This window comes from Peromyscus maniculatus, chromosome 10 (genome assembly GCF_049852395.1).
Source record: "Peromyscus maniculatus bairdii isolate BWxNUB_F1_BW_parent chromosome 10, HU_Pman_BW_mat_3.1, whole genome shotgun sequence".
NCBI classification, from domain to species: domain Eukaryota; kingdom Metazoa; phylum Chordata; class Mammalia; order Rodentia; family Cricetidae; genus Peromyscus; species Peromyscus maniculatus.
Window position 1 is genome coordinate 96,573,696 of NC_134861.1, and position 19,267 is coordinate 96,592,962.

The 19,267-nt window shown below is 44.0% G+C and overlaps 1 protein-coding gene across 10 annotated transcripts in view; it reads right to left on the reverse strand.

Moving 5' to 3' along the window:
- The window catches only part of Klhl8 (kelch like family member 8), a 63,270-nt gene extending 54,822 nt beyond the window's left edge, over window positions 1-8,448 (reverse strand). The window contains exons 1-3 of one of the 10 annotated variants that reach the window (XM_076546820.1): window positions 7,207-7,339; window positions 6,609-6,781; window positions 5,104-5,263 (exon numbers count right to left, since the gene is read on the reverse strand). The gene's annotated coding sequence lies outside the window, so the exon portion shown is untranslated. The other 9 variants (XM_076546819.1, XM_076546822.1, XM_076546818.1 and 6 more) reach the window with 9 other exon arrangements.
- Between the last annotated feature and the right edge of the window lie 10,819 nt (window positions 8,449-19,267).

Below are 19,267 nucleotides of genomic sequence, written 5' to 3' on the forward strand. Positions count from 1 at the left end.
AAGCAATGAGCCAACCAAACTAATCATGAACTAGAACCTCTAAAACTTTGAGCCAAAATTAGCCTTTTCTTTTCATAAATGACTATCTTCACAATTCTGTTATAGTGATAGAAAGCTGAATAATATGTGGCCAAACAAGAATCGCTATTTCCCTAGGAGTCTAAAAACTTTTTAAGTTTTACAGAATGCACATACAAACCAAATTTAGTTTGAACACAGACACAATAAAACATGATACTACACAGTAGTCATATAGGTTTGTTACCACGCACTACCATTCAATCCATCCGTCAGGCAGTCATCACAGGCTCCACTGCAGATTCTGAGGATGCAAGAATGAATACAAACAGCAGAATCTATGGTTAGACATGGTGTAAGTGATGTAAGTTTAAAAATGGAGTCTTTAGGAATCTATATGGTAAAGTGATACTTGAAAGAGCAGTTTCAAGTATCTACTGAATAATCAGTTATACATTTTATGCCCTATTCATTTCATTTTCATGTCTTCTATGAAAATGGTGTTCCACAAACTAGTCTTTGACCACAAAGAGTTAAGTGCTTTCAGAAGCACTAATCCCTGGGACTCCATGACAGACAACTTCATGCTTTACCACTCAGACATTCGCAAGAGCGGCATCTATCATCACCAAGTCCCACAAGCAGATCACCCATCGACAAAGGTCACTTAAAAATGCCCGCACCACTGAGCCTCTAGCCTGGCAGACTCAGAAATCCCAATACACAGAAAAACAGCCTCAAAAGAATCAGACCCCAAAGTCAGGCATGGTAGCATATATTCTTTAACACTTGGGAGGCTACGGCAGGAGAATCACCAGTACAAGGCTGATGATGCCTTTGCTACATAGCAAATTCCAGGTCTAGGCTACATAGAGAGACCCTGACTCAAAAAAAGAAGTCAGGTTCTAATTGTGAGGAAATTTTTTGACTATGTTAAGCAGTCTATCATATTTTCTTTTTAAGAAATGTATGCACAAGTTGGGCAGTGGTGGTGCACACCTTTAATCCCAGCACTCAGGAGGCAGAGGCAGGCGGATCTCTGTGATACTGAGGCCAGCTGGTCTACAAAGAGAGTTCCAGAACAACCAGAGCTGTTAAACAGAGAAACTCTGTTTCAAAATCACCACCAAAAGAAAATTATGTACAAAGTAATCTTACTTAAAAACTAAAATAAGCCCCAAAATGAACGATTAAGACGTGGTAATAACCCTGCTGTTGAGGAGCTTGATCATCCAGGGAGGGGCACAGACAGATAGCAGCAATAACTATGTGCTCAAGGCAAACACAGACACACAGGCTAGTACAGGAGAAGCAGTTGTAGCCTGGAGGGCAATGAGGCTGCTAAGTGTGGTCTCTCAGCCCACAGGTCCTCAGAGCCCCATTCTATGCAAGCACAGCTTAGTCTTAGACACTCGACCTCCTCCACTCTCCACTGCTGGCCTTGCTTCTCCAGCTCACTCCCATCACCAGACATCCCCACTAAAGGCTCTCCTCTCTCTCCACCATCCTCCTCACTACCACGACTCCCACATCCCATGACACCAACTCACTGCTTTAAAAACTTGCACATAAATGATACAAGCTCTACTTGTAAAATTAAAAATGTTTATACAATTGCTGTTTTGGACTCACATAATGAACTGATTTCAAAAGCTGTTTACTATAGAGAACTATGTAGGGGAATTTCATACTGGGCCAAAGAACTTTAGGCATGGGTCATATGAACAATATTCCCGAAGCACTTTAAACTAATTCTAAGAAGGGGGAATGACTAACGGTTATTATTATTGCAGCTGGTATTTTAAATGGGTTGCAATCATAACCCTTTTGACACTTTAAAATCCTGTGTACAACGGTTGCATCTCTGTTGATTTTACAGTCCTTAAAAGAAGTGTGATGGAGCCAGGCGGTGGTGGCACACGCCTTTAATCCCAGCACTCGGGAGGCAGAGCCAGGCGGATCTCTGTGAGTTCGAGGCCAGCCTGGGCTACAGAGTGAGTTCCAGGAAAGGCGCAAAGCTACACAGAGAAACCCTGTCTTGAAAAAGCCAAAAAAAAAAAAAAAAAAAAAAAAGTGTGATGAAACCGCAGAAATGACAACGCTGGGGTGTTATTCCTGGGGTGCTCCCTACTCCCCTGAGCCTTTCGTTTATAAAGGAGCAGGAATGGGGGAGGGCATAAGTGTTGAATTTGAGGCTTTTCAAATCATAGGTAAGCCCTCTACTGCCAAGCTACACTGCGCGCGCGTGTACACACACACACACACACACACACACACACACACACACACACACACACAATTCCAAGAACCACTGGCTTCAATTGTCTAGAAAACTTGCAGATTTTGTAATGGGGGTGGGGTGGTAGAGCTGGCTTTCGCTGCAGAAGTGGAAGGTGATGTTTATAATACAGTGCCTTCTTCTGGAGGCAAGGCCACCGACTGATCGTTACCACAGTAGACTCTGCTACTCCCTCCTTGCCCGCCAGCTTGGACAGGCATTAGAGTTGGTGATCCAGTACTGTATTACAGCCCAGCATGTTTGAATACTATTTTAAATGCTAAATAATAACCTGATTTATTCTAAAATTTGGACATTCTTGTTCTCAGTAGAATACCAAATGTATGCCTTTCAAAGTAGATATTTATACTTGTAATTGTATAATATTTTTTGCATGTGGAATAGTAAAATTAAATCCTAATTGATGATTATTTTGCATTCAGTATGTTTAGAAAGAATGTATTAAGTACATTTTACAGAAAATTTTAACTATCTCACATAGATCTATTACTAGGTTGTAATTTATAGTTTTAATTTGTTACAGCTTAAATTAGTCTTGAGAATTCCAACAGCGGAGTCTATCTCTAAGTTTGAATCCACTCTTATAGTAGAATTTAGAAGCAACTCCATGTAAATGCACCGTTTCCCTGTGCAGCGAGGGAGCGCTGGGCTTCATAAAGCTTTGCAGTGTGAAGGCGGCTCCTGGTTCTGGTTACCAACAGCGTTCACAGTGCTCGCAGGGAGTGCGTGTGGGGATCTGTGGTGCTGCACAAGCTCGCCACTGAGCAATGGCCTTTCCTTTGGGCCTTCCCCTTTGATAGTGGGCAGTATTTTATTTGAAATCTGGGGGCTTTACAAAGTTAAAGGTTCATAATCCGTTAAGTCCCTCGGGATTTGTGGACTAATGAGCAGAACTGTGGCTTTCCACAGTTGCTTTTCATAAAGATAATCTGCGAGCTGCTTGTTTGCAGGATAACCCAACTAGATCATATTTACTTCAGTAGTTTGAGTTAGCTGTGTGTAAATAGCACATGGTAATCATTTTCGGGAAAAAAAAACCAGCATAAGGATGGGAATACTGCTGTTTCATGGGTATTCTACTTTAGAACTCTAAAAAGGAGGAAAGTACTTGTTTTGTGGAGAGAAGATTATTAATACCATTTTAGTGTTCACTGAGACATGCATAGACCCCCTACAGAGCTAGGATCAATGCCATATTTGGACTAATGGTGAGGTTTGGGCTTTGTAGTCAGGGCTCACCGGTGTTGACTCCTGGGCACCCTGCTCTACACCTGTGCATGTCGGATAGACTTACTGTCTCTGAGCCTCTTTACCCACTACAGATACAAGCAGTTCCTTTCTGGGTGAGATTGAAATGAATATATATATATATATATATATATATATATATATATATATATATGTATATATATGTGTGTGTGTGTGTGTATAAAGTATTTAAGTCATCATAGCTCACGCATGTTCGTGTGTGTGTGTGTGTGTGTGTGTGTGTGTGTGTGTGTAAAAGTGTAAGAAAAGGACAACAGGGTGATATAGGTCAGTAGTCCTTATCTTTTGCTGTGGAAGATTCTCAGTATTTGTATCCTAATGTCAGTCATTATAAAGCATACTTTTTTTCTTTGCTGTAAAATAAAAATATTAATTGGAGAATTGTGTTCCCAGTCAAAAACCCTGGGCCAATGTTTTATCAAAGTAAAAACATTCATTCACTAGATGCCTACTGTATACTAAATCTAGAGCCAAACACTTTATAATATATTACTTCATTTGAATTTCACAACCTTAAAGGAAAGCCGAAGTTCAGAGTAATTTTGTGTGATTCACCCAAGCCTCCACAGCTAGAGAATCCCAGACAGTCTGACTCCTAAGTCTCTGCTATGAGCCACTATTTTATACACCTTGTGTTAGACATGGCTAACATATTTCTCCAAAAGATACAAGGCAACTGTTCTCTGTAATGCTGTGGTTGTTTAAAACTCGAAGCAAACTGACCTAAACCCAGGGTCAAACTGTTGCCTGTAGACCAAAGCCAACTCGCTGCCTGCTTCTGTGAATGCAGATGTCTTAGGACACATGTACACCTTCATGTCTGAGCTGTCCACAGTGAGTGTACATGTGAATGACTAGGAGGTGTAATTGTGAATGACTGTAATCCCAGGGACTTGGGAAGTTGAGGCAGGAAGATAGGTAGTTCAGAGTCAGCCCAGGCTACACAAGATGTCCCCAAAAAATAAAAAAGAAAAGACAAGAACCTTTGAGGGAAAGAGGGCCATGAACCACTTTGGGTATCTGTTGAATCTGCTCTACTATCCAGAAAATACAAATACACACAGAATTCTTATGCTCCTGGAAGACTATTTGTAGGCATGCCATAGATTCCAACAAAGAATCACAGAGACAGGAAAAAAGTTTCCAAGGTGTTTCCAATCCTTCATAATTCTACCTCTGATTTACAGGACCAATTAAACAAAGCATAAGCAAATAATAAAGCTCATACAACCAATCCTTCAAAGACAAAACCAAGGTGACTGTTTACATCGCACTGGTCACCAGAGAGTCAACTGGACCGGCCGCATTTTAAAATACAGTATGTGAGTGGGGAGATCAACAGGGTTGGAGATTATGGAGCATAAAATGCTCCTGAACATAACAACGATTAATCCTTACAATTCCAGGAACACAGAGGCAGACAGTATTTTTATCCTCCTCCACAGCGAAGGAAACAAGGTTCAGATAACAACTTGCCATGACTAAACAGCCAATGAGTAGAGCGCAGGGATTCTCACCCAGAACTAATTGCAGAAGTGAGCTCAGTCCACGATTATATCCTCCTCAGAGCAGAGAAAACCAACCGACAGACCACAGACCACACGTAAAATGTCGGCAGGGAAGCAGTAAACAATAATTAGTGTGTTTTAAATATTCAACCGAGTTTGATCTCCAGCGCTGCAAAAAAAATTAAAAACTTTAAGTATCTGATTTCCTCTTGCTTCATTGTTTTTTGTTTTTCCCCCGAGACAGGGTTTCTCTGTGCATCCTTGGCTATCCTGGAACTCGATCTATAGACCAGGCTGGCCTCGAACTCACAGAGATCCTCCCGCCTCTGCCTCCAGAGTGCTGGGATTAAATGCGTGTGCCACCACCGCCCAGCCTGCTTCGTTATTTAATATAAACTTTTTTCAGAAAAAGATACGGTTACGCTAAAGAGCCTACTGCTGAAAATCGTGGCATTTTGTTGTTTTATGAAACATTTGTTCTTGCTCATGTCTTCAGTTCTTCATATACAAAATTAAACTCTCTGTTGAGAATTCGAATATAAGAAATGGGAAGCTTAAATGTCCATTTTGGGTTTTTTGTGTAGATTTTGCTGCTGTTTTGAGGCAGGGTCTCCTATGGCCCGGGCTGGCTGTAAACTCAGTGTAGCTAAGAACGACCTTGAACTCCTGGCTCTCCTGCCCTGGTCTCCAGGCACCCACACGAAGCCCAGGTTGTGCAGTGCTGGACACCGTACCTAGGGTTAGGCAAGGACTCCTTCACCTGAGTTACCGCCTCAACTCCTGATGCCATCCGGACCCTAAGGTAAAGGATGCATTTTTGAATGAAAAGGAAATGTCAGTGTAGGTTCTGATCCCGCGAGGGATTGGACCGCGGTATGTGACAGCGGGGAGGTTGAGATTCCGTACGGGCTCTGCTTAATTACTCACTGTGATTTTAAATTAGGATTTGGAATTATTATGGACTATATGACGTTACAAATCACAAACAGTATCAAATACTGACAGAATAGCTGTGAGTGTGAAAATGCGGACTGGGATGTATTCAGTGGTGGTGAGCTTGCGAGCATGCACAAGGCCCAGGGGGCGCGCGGCGTGGGGAGCGGGGGAGACACTAAGAGAATAAACATGAAACCAAGTGCGTACAAGCTCAGTACAGCATCTTGTGATTTCTTTTCATATTTCTGTTTCTACTGATTGGAATTTTAAAGGCAACATGACTAAAGTTTTAAGTAGGTCAGTCTGTTTGGCTGACAAAACCAAAAGGTGCCAGGAGGAAGCCCGTGGAAAAGCAACAGCTAAGGAGCAAAGCTACCTGCATGCAGGTTACATACAGGCTGGGGCATCAGCAGCAGAGGGTTTCTGCTTAGCCAGGAGTATTCCACCCGCCCCTTAGCACGGCCAGGGCTCACCGGACATGCAGAAACAAGAGTGAAAACAATTAACTTATGTAAGAGAAAACCAGTATTTAAAATTAAAAAAAAAAAAAACCCACGTGCACCTGGCAGGTTAATTACTTGTGGCAACCCAGCTTCTAAGTAAGACCCCCCCCCCCCCCCGAAAAGTATCCTCCTGCGCGAACAACAGCGTAAGGTAAGACGCAAAATATCAAGGTTGGCATGGAAAGCGGGTTAACAGGAATATTCAAAACTGCCAAGATTTCCACCAAGAGCAGAAGATTCAGCACCGCCTGGAGGGGGGAAAAATGGGACAAGCTTCGCAAACCGTAAACCTCAACGTCAGGACCGCGCACACCCGGGCGCCGGCTCTGGGAACCCCAAAGTGAGTCCACAAAGCAGGCACCCTCCCTGGAGAGAGCTGCGAGCTCAGCCCGGAGCGGCGGCCGCCCCCGCGGGTGCGGTTTCCGCAGGACCGTGCGGACAGCCCGAGCTCCGGGAGCCCCACGGAGGGGGACACCCCGCAGGCCGCCCGCCCCGGGGACCCCGGGCACCCCGGGCACCTGCGCCGCCGCTCGGGACAGCGCGGCCCGCGAGGCCCAGCTCCGGGTCCTCTCGCTTCCCCGGGGGGACGGCGCCGCCCGGCCGCCCCCTCGCCGACGCGAGCACGGGTGGCCGCTCCGGGCAGACCCGCGCGCGGGACGACGCGGCGGTTTACCTCGCTGTCCTCGCCCGCCGCCCAGGCCGAGCCGCCACACCCGCTCCGCGCCGGCGCCGCGCCAGCCCCGCTCGGACACCCCACGGACGCGCTCGATGCCTGGCTCGCTCGCTCGCTCGCTCGTGCCCGGCTCGGCGGAGCGCGCCTGACAGCCGCGGGGGCGGGGCGGCGGGGCGCGCGCGGGACTCTGGGAAATGTAGTTTTCGGTGGTTGCCTCCTGGGGACCGCGCCCGCGGGCACGCGCTCTGGTCCCCTTGCGACGCTTCTCTTCTCTTCGGTCCTGTATCCATATATATCCCAGGTTTTCTATCTGGTCTTGTCCGTTTCACCGCAGGCTCTGCAAAAACGTGTACAAAACAGCTTGCGTCTGCAAACTAAGGAAGTAATTGACTCCTACAGAGTGCTAAAGCAAAAAAAAAAAAAAAAATGATGAGATATATCAAATCTTCAATAAAGTCTCTGGAAATGCAGGAGAAGAGAGCAAGGCAATATTTTAGGATATTCCCTGAACTCTTTCCCCCCCCCCCTTGGGGGGGCATCCCAAAGTTCCCAGAATCTTCAAAACTTATTAGAAATGTAGCCAAACACTGGGTGGTAGTCTTGGTAGGGGAAGGTAACTTCAGCTGTTAGCCTGGCTGAGCACAGAGATACAAATTGGATCCAGCCCAGGCAAGCTGGAGAGACTCCAGCCGGGCCTGAAAGGGAGACAGGTGGCGTCAAGGTCCTGCTCCCACGGGCCTGTTTAAGCCAGCTAGGCCCCAAAGGTCCCATAACCTGCTCAAACAACACCCACAGGCGGGGACCATTGCGTAGAGCCTCTTCAGCGGGCCTCCTGTACCACGAGGAACTCAAGCCCCCCGAAATGGAGAGCCCCAGTCCATCCTTCGCCCTCACGCTGTTTGGTCAGGTACTTCGGTACGGTGAGAAGAAAGTGTTGTAACTCTGAGCATAGCAGGGTCGCCCCTCCCCCCAATTTTTTTTGAAAGTGAAGTATTTATACTGCATGATATTTAGAAATTAAAAACAAAAAACAAACAAACAAAAACCCACGTGCACCTGGCAGGTTAATTACTTGTGGCAACCCAGGTTCTAAGTAAGACCTTCCCCCGCAAAGTATCCTCCTGCGCGAACAACAGCGTAAGGTAAGAAGCAAAATGTCAAGGTTGGCATGGAAAGCGGGTTAACAGGAATATTCAAAACTGCCAAGATTTCCACCAAGAACAGAAGATTCAGCACCGCCTGGAGGGGGAAAAAAAAAAAGAAGAATAGGACAAGCTTCGCAAACCGTAAACCTCAACTATAAAGATGGGGAGGCACAGCCCGGATAAGGGCCTCTCCTAAAAATTGATACATCCGTAACAATGATTTCACCTAATTATTTCAAACATATAGATTTTATAAAACAAGATACACTAAAATGAAACAAATCGTGTAGTTTTCTAAATCTAGAGTATTTTCTCAGTTTTTATTTTTTTTAAAACCTTCATTTACCTCCCTACACGAGTTGGTCCATAAAAAGGGATCTTAGACTCCCCTCCCCCTGAGCTCTATGAATTTAAAAGCTAGGAAGGATGTGATCAGACCTTCTGGGCCATTTTCACATTGTACTGAGTGGGAATAAATGGTAATGTTAATTCCCAATCGGCATTTGCATTTTATATTTTAAGTCTTTACCTCTAATCCTGGAATAAAAGGCTTTTAATCCTCCACAAGCATTTCAGATGCTGTGTGCAAATGGCTTCGGAAAGCTTAATCAAGAAGGCAGTTTTACCTTCCCCTGCAATGGAGATGAAGCTTGTAGGCAGCAGGCCAGTCCTGACAGAGCTGCTGAAAGGCCATGAGAAAATAGTCGTTAGCATCCCGAAGACCATGAAGACCATCACCTCCCTACTGTGGCCACATCACTGGCTCATGTCCCTTTCTGCCCACCCATCAACTCCTGCCACCACCCTTCTGTGCCCCAATATATTGTGTCCCTAATAAACTTGCCTGGGGATCAGAGGACAGAGCCAGCCACTAGATTAGACACAGCGGCCAGACAGTGGTGGCACACACCTTGAATCCTAGCACTGGGGAGGCAGAGATCCATCTGGATCTCTGTAAGCTCAAGGCCACACTGGAAAGAGCCAGGCAGTGGTGGCACACACCTTTAATCCCAGCACTTGAGATCTTATATCTTGGCTAATGTCACACAAGTCACATGCCTTTAACCCCAGGAAGTGGCATGGCTGGGTGGAGAACGGTATATAAGACGTGAGGAGACAGGAACTACGCAGCAGTTCAACTGAGACCCTCAGGGGTGAGGACTCCAAGGCTTTCAGTCTGAGGATTCGTGGAAATAAACAGGATCAGCTGAGGAGTTGGGAGGTGAGGTTGGCTGTGGATTGTTCTGATTCTCTGATCTTTCAGCTTTTACCCCAATATCTGGCTCTGGGTTTTTTATTAATAAGACCTTTTAATATTCATGTTATACCCTTCTCCATGCCAATCTTTACTGGCATGCGTAAGTTTCCCTGAACAATTACTTCCATAACCAGGAGTTATGGAATCCCAGCATTCAGGAGGTAGAGCAAGAGTTTCCAGAGCAGCGTGGGCTGTATAGTGATAGCCTTAGGCTAACCTGGGCTACAGTATGAACGCCTATTTCAAAAAATCAAAACTGAAAAATGGAAACAAAAAGCAATTACTTCCTGTGTTCCACCTCTGAGACATGCTGGTGACTCCCTCTCCTGGCCTTGGCTCAGCAGCTCATTCAGCACTAACACATTAATGATAGTTTCCCTGTCCAGGACCCATGACATCAATCTGACAAAGATATCTTTAAACCTCTGGTGATCTGGCTGAAGAGATGACTCAATGGTTAAGAGCACTGACTGAGTGCTCTTCCAGAGGACCCAGGTTCTGTTCTCAGCACCCACATGATGGCTAATAATGAGCCGTATGTAACTCCAGTTCTGGAGGACACAACACCCTCTTCTGGCCTCTGTATTCACAGGGTGCACAGAGGTATGCGCAAATGAAACACCCACTCATATAAGATAGAAATAAACAAAATCTCAAAACAAAATAAATCTCTGGTAATCTTTCTTCACTTTTATCTCTATAATATTAGAAGTCCCTTCATTTCTGGTTAGGCTTTTATGATTTCTGCTTTGTTGGGAGATATTTGATTACAATGTGTAAAATTATATTACTGTGATTGGTTTAATAAAAAACTAAATGGCCAACAGGTAGGCAGGAGGTACAGGTGGGACTTCTGGGCAGAGAGAGCTCTGGGAAGAGGAAAGGTGGGGTCACCAGCCAGGTGCGGAGGAAGCAGGATGGGGATCCAGAGTAAAGGTAACTGAGCCACACAAAGGAATGTAGATTTAAAAATGTGGGTTAATTTAAGTTATAAGAACTAGTTGGGAACAAGCCTAAGCCGAGGCTGAGCTTTCATAATTAAAAATGTCTCCATGTCATTATTGGTGAGCTGGTGACCCGAAGGAAAAGCCTGCTACACACGGCATCCAAAGTCTGGCCACATATGTCCACATACGGCCCAAGAAAGCTTAAAAAAAAAAAGTGTGGAACGTGGAGTCAAATGTGGCTTCCTGTGACTGTGGTCTCTTGGGTAGGCTTGGTGGTATACAGAGACACAGCTACTGACCACTGCCTGTGGGCTGGAGTCGGCTGCCAGCGCCGAACACCAGCGCCGTACACCAGCGCCGTACACCAGCACCATACACCAGCGCCTTACACCAGTGACATGCACCAAGCTGAGCTGCCCAGCAGCTGAGATGGCAGTTTAAGATTTGTCTCACGAGGTCAGAAAAGGCTGCAGGCGTTCGGCAAAGCCAGGTCCAGACACACAGCACCTCAAAAGGTGCAGTATGTTTAAAAATGTCCTTAGATGGGTATCAACAATCATAAAAATAGTTTAAAAATAATAAAGTCCTTAAAAAGAGAGTAAGTATGAATTTCACATAAGGATGAAAAATATTATAGCACAGGGAGTTTGGACCTTTAATAGTGCTTTGTTAATTTTGAATTTTTTAAATGCTAATGAACAGAAAATGGCAGCTGCTGAGAAACATTGGATTATGAAAAGCACTGCTAAATTAAACCAGCCTATATACTTTAGAGATGTCTTGGCTCCAGAATGGAAGTTGGGAAATATGTTGTTTAGAGGGAGAGGTTATGCCTTTGTATCTACAGGAAACAAAAAGCTACAGATTCCTTCAAAATTAGTAAAGATCAGATTTGACCGAGGGAGACTTCCTGAGGATCTTGGCTGCAGACATGAGAGAAGAAGCCAAGAAAGACTACAGGACAGGTATATATGTTTCAACTCTTGTTTAAGGTATTGTTCCTAATCACCTCATTTAATAATGTAATGTAAACTTTTAGTGCTTTAAAGCTTTTTAGGATAATAAAAAAGTCAGATTAATAGTTAACAGTTGATAGTTAGTAGTTAACTTATAATAATCAAACTTATAGTCATGTTAGGTATGTTTTCAAGGTCATGCAGGGATATTTAGATAGGGATCTTCAAACATTTCAAAGACCTACAGAATATGGTATTTAAGATGTTTTAGTAATATAAGGCCTTTCATGACAGTGAGACATGTCTGCTCCTGGCAGCACCAATTTACTTCCAAAAAAGATGATGGGCATTGAAGAACCTCCATATGGAGTTTGCTTTCTTTGTGGCAAAAGCTAGCCATCTGGGCAAGAAAGTGCCCTTTCCTCGACTGCTGTCCAAACTGGATACACAGGACACAAAAGAAAGTGACTACCAAACTCTGCCAAGACAAGGTAGGACAGCACAAAGAAGTACTTCAGACATTCTAGGCCTATAGACTGAAGATGGATGCTCCAATGTTACGGAGGAACCTTGGGTGAACGTCCAGGCAGCCCGATATTTCTGTCATTTCTGTAGTTTTGCAAGTTGCTTGCTCTGCACTTCCTGTTTACTCTGGTAATAGTACATCCTTCTTGGATAGCTGATGGAGTTGAAGACGAGATAGTTATAGTTACACTTTTCTTTGTTACCAAATTGAGAAAAATGCCCACAAAAAAGATATAAAGGGTACAAGGCTGAGAGACATAAAAGCTTAAATTGTTTATCTAAATAAATGTTTTGAGGTCTAAAAAAATAGTTTTGGGTTGATAATACAATTATGATGGAAAATGGTTTAGATATAAAACTTTGAACTCATCAAGATAAATAATAGGGTAATTTCTACAAATTTGCCAAATACAAATGGATTGGATATTGTAAATATAATTCTTACCTGACAATTGTTCTTTTTGTATGTATACTATATATTCTATATTAGAGTTAAAAACCCTTTGCATTTTATTTGGACAAAAAGGGGAAAATGTTGAGAAATATTTGATTACACTGTGTAAAGATATGTCACTGTGATTGGTTTAATAAAAAGCTAAATAGCTAGGCAGGAGGTCTAGGAATTTCTGGACAAAGAGAGCTCAGGAAAGAAGAAAGGCAGAGTCGCCAGCCAGACATGGAGGAAGCAGGATGGGCAGTAGAGAGTAAAGGTAACTGAGTCACGTAAAAGAACGTAGATTTAAAAATATGGGTTAATTTAAGTTATAAGAACAAATTAGGAACAAGCCTAAGTAAGCTAAGTCTGAGCTTTCATAATTAATAATAAGTCTCCGTGTCATTATTTGTGAGCTGGCGATCTAAAGAAAAGGCTTCCTATACTGTTTCTCTTACCACTTTGCCTGTATGACCCTGACAACTATCCAATATCACTTAGACTTTTAATCAGGAAGACTGCTCCACCCCCACAGTCCCTCTACACACATGGAGACCTGTTTTCATCCTTACAGTAGCACTGACCTGCAAGCATTTTAATTGGCTATCTGTCTTTTTCATTTGTCTGAAAATTTTCTTAGACAGAAAAGAGAAGCATTGTTGTATGATATTTTGTTTGTGTTCTGACAAATAAAGGTTGCCTGGGCTGAGCTAGCCACTAGTTAACCATAGAGGCCAGGCAGTGGTGGCACACACCTTTAATCCCAGCACTTGGGAGGAGGAAGCAGGAAGATCAAGAATTCAATACCACCTTGGGCTACATGAGATTGAACCAGTCTAAAAGAGAAACAGAGTAGGGTGGTACTGGCTAATACCTTTGATCCCAGCACTTGGGATCTCATGCCTTTATCCTAGCACTTGGGAGATGGAGACAGGAATATAAGGCAGGTGGAGACAGGATCTCAGCCCCCCATTCAGTCTGAGGATTTATAGAGACAGGGGCAAGGAGTTTCTAGTGGTTACTGCTCTGCTTCTCTGATCTTTCAGCTTTCGCCCTAATATCTGACTCCAGGTTTTTATTTAATAAGACTACTTAGGATTGTGCTTCAAAACATACTACTTGATTTATAGTATATTCGTAATAAATAATAAGAGAATGAATGTCAACTTTGTGTAACAAATGGTTTTGTATATATTTCCAGGCAAGTGCCAAAGAGTAACTATATTAAGGTTTTGCCCCCATAAACTCTGTCATAGTTCTTTAACTCTGCTTCCTAAACAACCATGGCTAGTTCTCACCATGGCTCTAAATATTTGTGTTACAAGTTTGAGTGAAAGGTGTAAGGGGGCAGCTTTGAATGAGGTGGCACTGTAGGAAAATATATTCCCCATTCTTATTTCCACTGAAGATGTATGTGAGGAGTTTGTGGATGGGTCTGTGGGTGAAGCTAAAACAGAAGGCATCCTTGAGAAGGCCACTGGGATTTCAGTTGTGCTCCTTGGAAATTCCCAGTGTTGGTAAGACTTTTTAGCTTGTTACTAATGTGCTGTTGCTTTGTCTCCTATTTTTTTTTTTTTAATTTTAGAGTATTAGTTTTGCTACTCTGCCATGCCCAAGTGAAATGACCTTTCACTTGCCCTGATCCTGTCTACATACATCTGACTCCTCAGGCTGCACATATAGGGAGCTTGAATTCTTTTTGGAGCAATGTATGAAATGTGAAGGTAAGAGCAGTTTGCCCTCCCCCACCCCAGTTCAAAACAACAACAACAAAAACGAACAACTGGGAATTGAAGAAGGGGTGTGATTCAGTGGTAGAGCATTTTCCTTGTGTGTGCAAAGCCCGGGGTTGTTCATCAGCACACACACACACACACACACACACACACACACACACACACACACACGAATGCACATACACACAAAGAAAAACTTATTTTTGAAATATATGTAAGATGCTTCAAAGGAAAATTTCATTCATACTTTTTTTTTTTTTTGAAACAGAGCCTCACTATGTAGCTCTGTTTATCCTGGAACTCACTGTGTAGACCAGGCTGGCCTTGAACTCAGAGATCCACCTGCCTCTGCCTCCCAAGTGCAGGGGTTAAAGGCTTGCACTACCATGCCCAGCTTATTCATACTTACGGTTGGAACTGGCAATATGTTTTTCATAGCAGTATGTTTCAAGTCCATGTTTCCCAAATTATGAAAAGTACATCTTTTGCTGAGGTAGGATTTGCTATGTATCCCAGGCTAGCCTTAAACTCTCAGCAGCCTTCCTATCAGCCTCCTGAGTGCTGGGACTACAGACAAGCATTGCTACCATGCCTGACTATGAAAATCTTTCTTTTTATTTTTATTTTATTACTACTACTACTACTACTACTACTACTACTACTACTATTTGGTTTTTTGAGACATGGTTTCCCTGTGTAGCTTTGCGCCTTTCCTGGAACTCACTCTGTAGCCCAGGCTGGTCTCGGACTCACAGAGATCATCCTGCTTCTGCCTCTGAGTGCTGAGATTAAAGACATGCACCCCCCCCCCCAGCATCGTTCTTTTTATTAAGATACAGTTCTGGGTTATGTTAGCTCTCAGACATCACATTGACATCTTCATAATACTCTTTATCTCTGAAATTTTTTTTAACAATAAAAATAAACGGAAGATCTTCTTGGGTACATTCCCATGCCTTCATCCTTAGTTAGAGAGCTCCAGAAATTTATAGGGATGATTACAAAAGTTTACTTCTTATTCCTTCTCACAGTTACCTGGCTATGAGCAATAAGTCTGGGTGTTTTGTGAAACTTTGTTGAAAATTTCTTGAAAGGAATTGAGCAAGCTGAGAGCAAGAAGTATGTGTCTTACACTTTTTCTTCATGGAAGGATTTTAGCAGTTATCTTTATTTACTTATATATCTTTTGGAGCTACCTTGGAGTATAAAGTTATTTGAGGATGGGTGGAAGTCATGTATAGGAGGATGGGGAAAATGATAGGAAGATTGTGAGTCCCTGGTGGCCATTGCACCATGATTTCAGCTCTAGACTATTCTCCTTTAGACAATGAAAACCACTGTATTTACTTATGGCAGACCAGGCCCTGACTTAAGATCATGCAAAGAAACATGTGCAATATGTATGCAATGGAGAATCTGTTTGGGTATTAGGTTATGATAAATTACATAACTTTCTTCTCTCTCTCATGTGAGATTAGCCTGACCTCCTGACCTATGGTGAGTGCAATCATGTGGCCTATGACTTAGACATGTCCACCTAAAAAAACCCTAGCAATGAATCTGGACTTTAAATCTCAGTGGTGCCTGAGAATACACTGATGTGCTAGGGGTGTGATACATCTTGACTCCGTGAGGAAAGAGTCCAGAAGTTCTAGGGTTGGTACCTTCCCAGGCCTCACCCTACATTGTCTCTTCATTTGGCTTATATTCATTTGTGTTCTTTATTTAAAAATATAATTATAAATGTAGCACAATCCTGATTTGTATGTGATTCTAACTAATTACTGAACCCAAGGAGTCATGCGATCCCCTGAACTAGTTGCTGGTTAGTCAGAAGGGCAGGGATCTGAGGTTCCCTGCCCCTGCTCCTGGCATCAGAAGTAAAGGCACTCTTCCTGGGGACGGTGCTGCCCTAAATCAATGGGTTCTACACTAATGTTGGGTAGTTTGTAGTGGATTGCACTTCAAGGTTGTATCTGAAGTGGCCACCTCCACCAAGACAGTCTCACTAATGGCTTTGAGGCCATGCAAATTCCCATTATAAGAAGGATAATATTTGCATAAGCAAAGTATGTCTGCTTCCAAATTACCATGTGGCCCCCTAAGTTCTCATGTTTCCCCTCTGTTTGTAATAAGCAATATAAGATTGCCCTTTACTGTAATGGAAGCATAAGTTGTAATAGTCAAGAGCCATGTCAGCCGGGCAGTGGTGGCGCATGCCTTTAATCCCAGCACTCGGGAGGCAGAGGCAGGTGGATCTTTGTGAGTTCGAGGCCAGCCTGGTCTACAGAGCGAGATCGAGGAAAGGCGCAAAGCTACACAGAGAAACCCTGTCTCAAAAAAACAAACAAACAAAAAAAAAAGCCGTGTGGAGATGAGCAGAGGGAAACCACTGATTGAGAGATAACAGGACTGAGTAATCACACAGGGTGTGTGAATTACTTCACTAGACCCTGATCATCTCGCATAGAAACTCTAAGCTTGTCATGCTGCAATCTTTGCAGATAAGGCAATTGTTTCCCTTTGCTCAAGCTGGGAGTGGTTTGAAGCCACATCTAGAAGTCATACACCCATAATCTTTGTGCATATGGATACAGAAAGCACTTCACATCCTCTGAGTAATTCCCTTTGGGGACTTATACACCAGAATTGAAAAAAAGAAAAAAAAAAGGCTACAATTTTATATTTCTTGTTCAAGGAAGCAGAGCCAGAAGGAAGCATTTCAGTCCATTTCCTCAGAGGCAAAGGCAGCGTAGTAGAAGAAAACAGCATGCTGTTGAGCCTGTTTGAAAGGTTTCACTTGCTCTGGTAGCCATCAGTGGAGGCTTGAGTTATCCAAGCGCAGAGAGTAATTGGATATGTGCCCAGCTGGTGGAGGCAACACACAACTGTCAAACTTGAAGAGATAAGGCCAGAGAGCGCTCCAGGCAGAAGGTGTGCAACACTCTTGCTGCAAGCCCACAGCAAGCAGCTGTTTACACACCAAGGCACTCAGGACTGGTGTGTGTGTGTGTGTGTGTGTGTGTGTGTGTGTGTGTGTGTGTGTGTGTGGTGGGGACTGAACCCAGGGTCCTGCGCTTGGTAGGTAAGCACTCTACCAAACTATGACTCTCAGTCCATTCCAGTAAGGGCTTTCGAAAACTTTACCCAGAACAGTCTCCTCCAATCTAAAATACTATTTTTCTTCTTTCTATTTCTTTTAAAACAGGGTCTCATGTAGCCCAGGCTGGCCTCAAACCTCGAGCTCCTGATCCTTCTACTTCCACTTCCCAAATTCTAGAGTTATAGGCATACACCACTACACGGGGCTTAAAATATTATTTTTCTTTAGGACAAAAACTGGATTGTAAATAAGTGTTCATTTGACACTCCTGCACCCCGCCCCCCACATCACCCTCTTTTGCAACCTGATCTTATCCCTCCTCCCGAGAGCTGCAGTTCCCTAAGGTTCTCTCAGTCTGTGCTCACACTACCTGGGAGTTGCTAGGAAGCCGTTACACACTCAGGTGATACCAGCAATGTTAGTAAAGACGCAAATGGAGTATAGGGGAGGCTCGAAAAAAGGAGCTGAAAGGGCAAGTGAGCACCGGAACCCGAGGGGAGAAAACACTGTGCACAGAGTCTCCTGATGATCACGTGCAGAAAAGACTTGGCTTGTGGTGTCCCCATGCAGGAGGTCAGAATAGGACACTTTTTTCTTCCCTTCCCACAACATCCTCTGGTGACACCCCGGCCCTCAAGGAGAGCTCCCAGCTCAGAGGAGGAGGACATCTGTTGCTTTCCTACATAAAGACTGGTTCTTCTGACACCGAGCAGGCAGAAGCACGTTTGGAAGGGTCTTTCTGGAGAGAAGTAGCACAGGAGCCGCTAATATATTTTTCTCATGCTGGGCTAATCATTTAGAGCACCTTCGTTTCCAACGGTCACATAATCCTCTGGGCTGGCCCAGGGGTCAGCCGATGACCTACTTTAAATCAAGGGCTAGCTGGTGAGCAGCTTCGTGAGCACCTCCATGAACCTTCGGGGTTCACTGATGCAGCACCACACGCACCCAGCCATCCCGGTCTGCACACGATTTGTTCCCAGAAGACCTTGGACACCAAACCCAACCAATGCCCGAGACTGAGGATAAAATGCTACAAATTTGTATAATAGCCAGGCATATGCCTGTAGACTTTAAATTGTTCCTAAATTTCTATGAAATCTAATACAATCCAAATGACATGCAAACAGTAGTCTCCGTGTTGTAAGGCTTCAGGAATAAAGATAAGAGTCCCGTTCAGAGGGCCTAAGGGTCTGTGGAATGCCCGAAGCTACAGCTGATTGTATCTACACATGACCTCATTCTTCTTACGGTTTCAGTGTGGTGTCTGGCACGCCGTGAGCTTAAGCTTTGATCTTCAGAACTTCTTGGAATTTTTTTCTGAGGGGTGTGAGTGCAGGGGTGAGGGGGGGAGGTTGTAGGTGGAGGTCAGACATTGGCATTGGTGTCCTCCTTAATCTTTGAGAATGAGTGTGGAGCTCACCGATTTGGCTGGGCTGGCAGGCCAGTGAACCCCAGGACCCGCCTGTTGTTGCAGAGTATTTGTTTAACTATGTAAAGATGTGTTGAATTTGCATTTGTTTAACTATGTAAAGATGTGCTGCTGGGGGCTGGAGAGATGGCTCAGAGGTTAAGAGCACTGGCTGCTCTTCCAGAGGACCTGAGTTCAATTCCCAGAAATCACATGGTGGCTCACAACCATCCAATACGAAATCTGGTGCCCTCTTCTGACCTGCAGGCATACAGACAGAACACTGTATACATAATAAATAAATCTTTAGCCAGGCGGTGGTGGCACACGCCTTTAATCCCAGCACTCGGGAGGCAGAGCCAGGCGGATCTCTGTGAGTTCGAGGCCAGCCTGGACTACCAAGTGAGTTCCAGGAAAGGCGCAAAGCTACACAGAGAAACCCTGTCTCGAAAAACCAAAAAAAAAAAAAAAAAAAAATGTGCTGCTGTTTCACCTTGCCTACCTAAGGCACCTGATTGGTCTAATAAAAAGCTGAACAGTCAATATC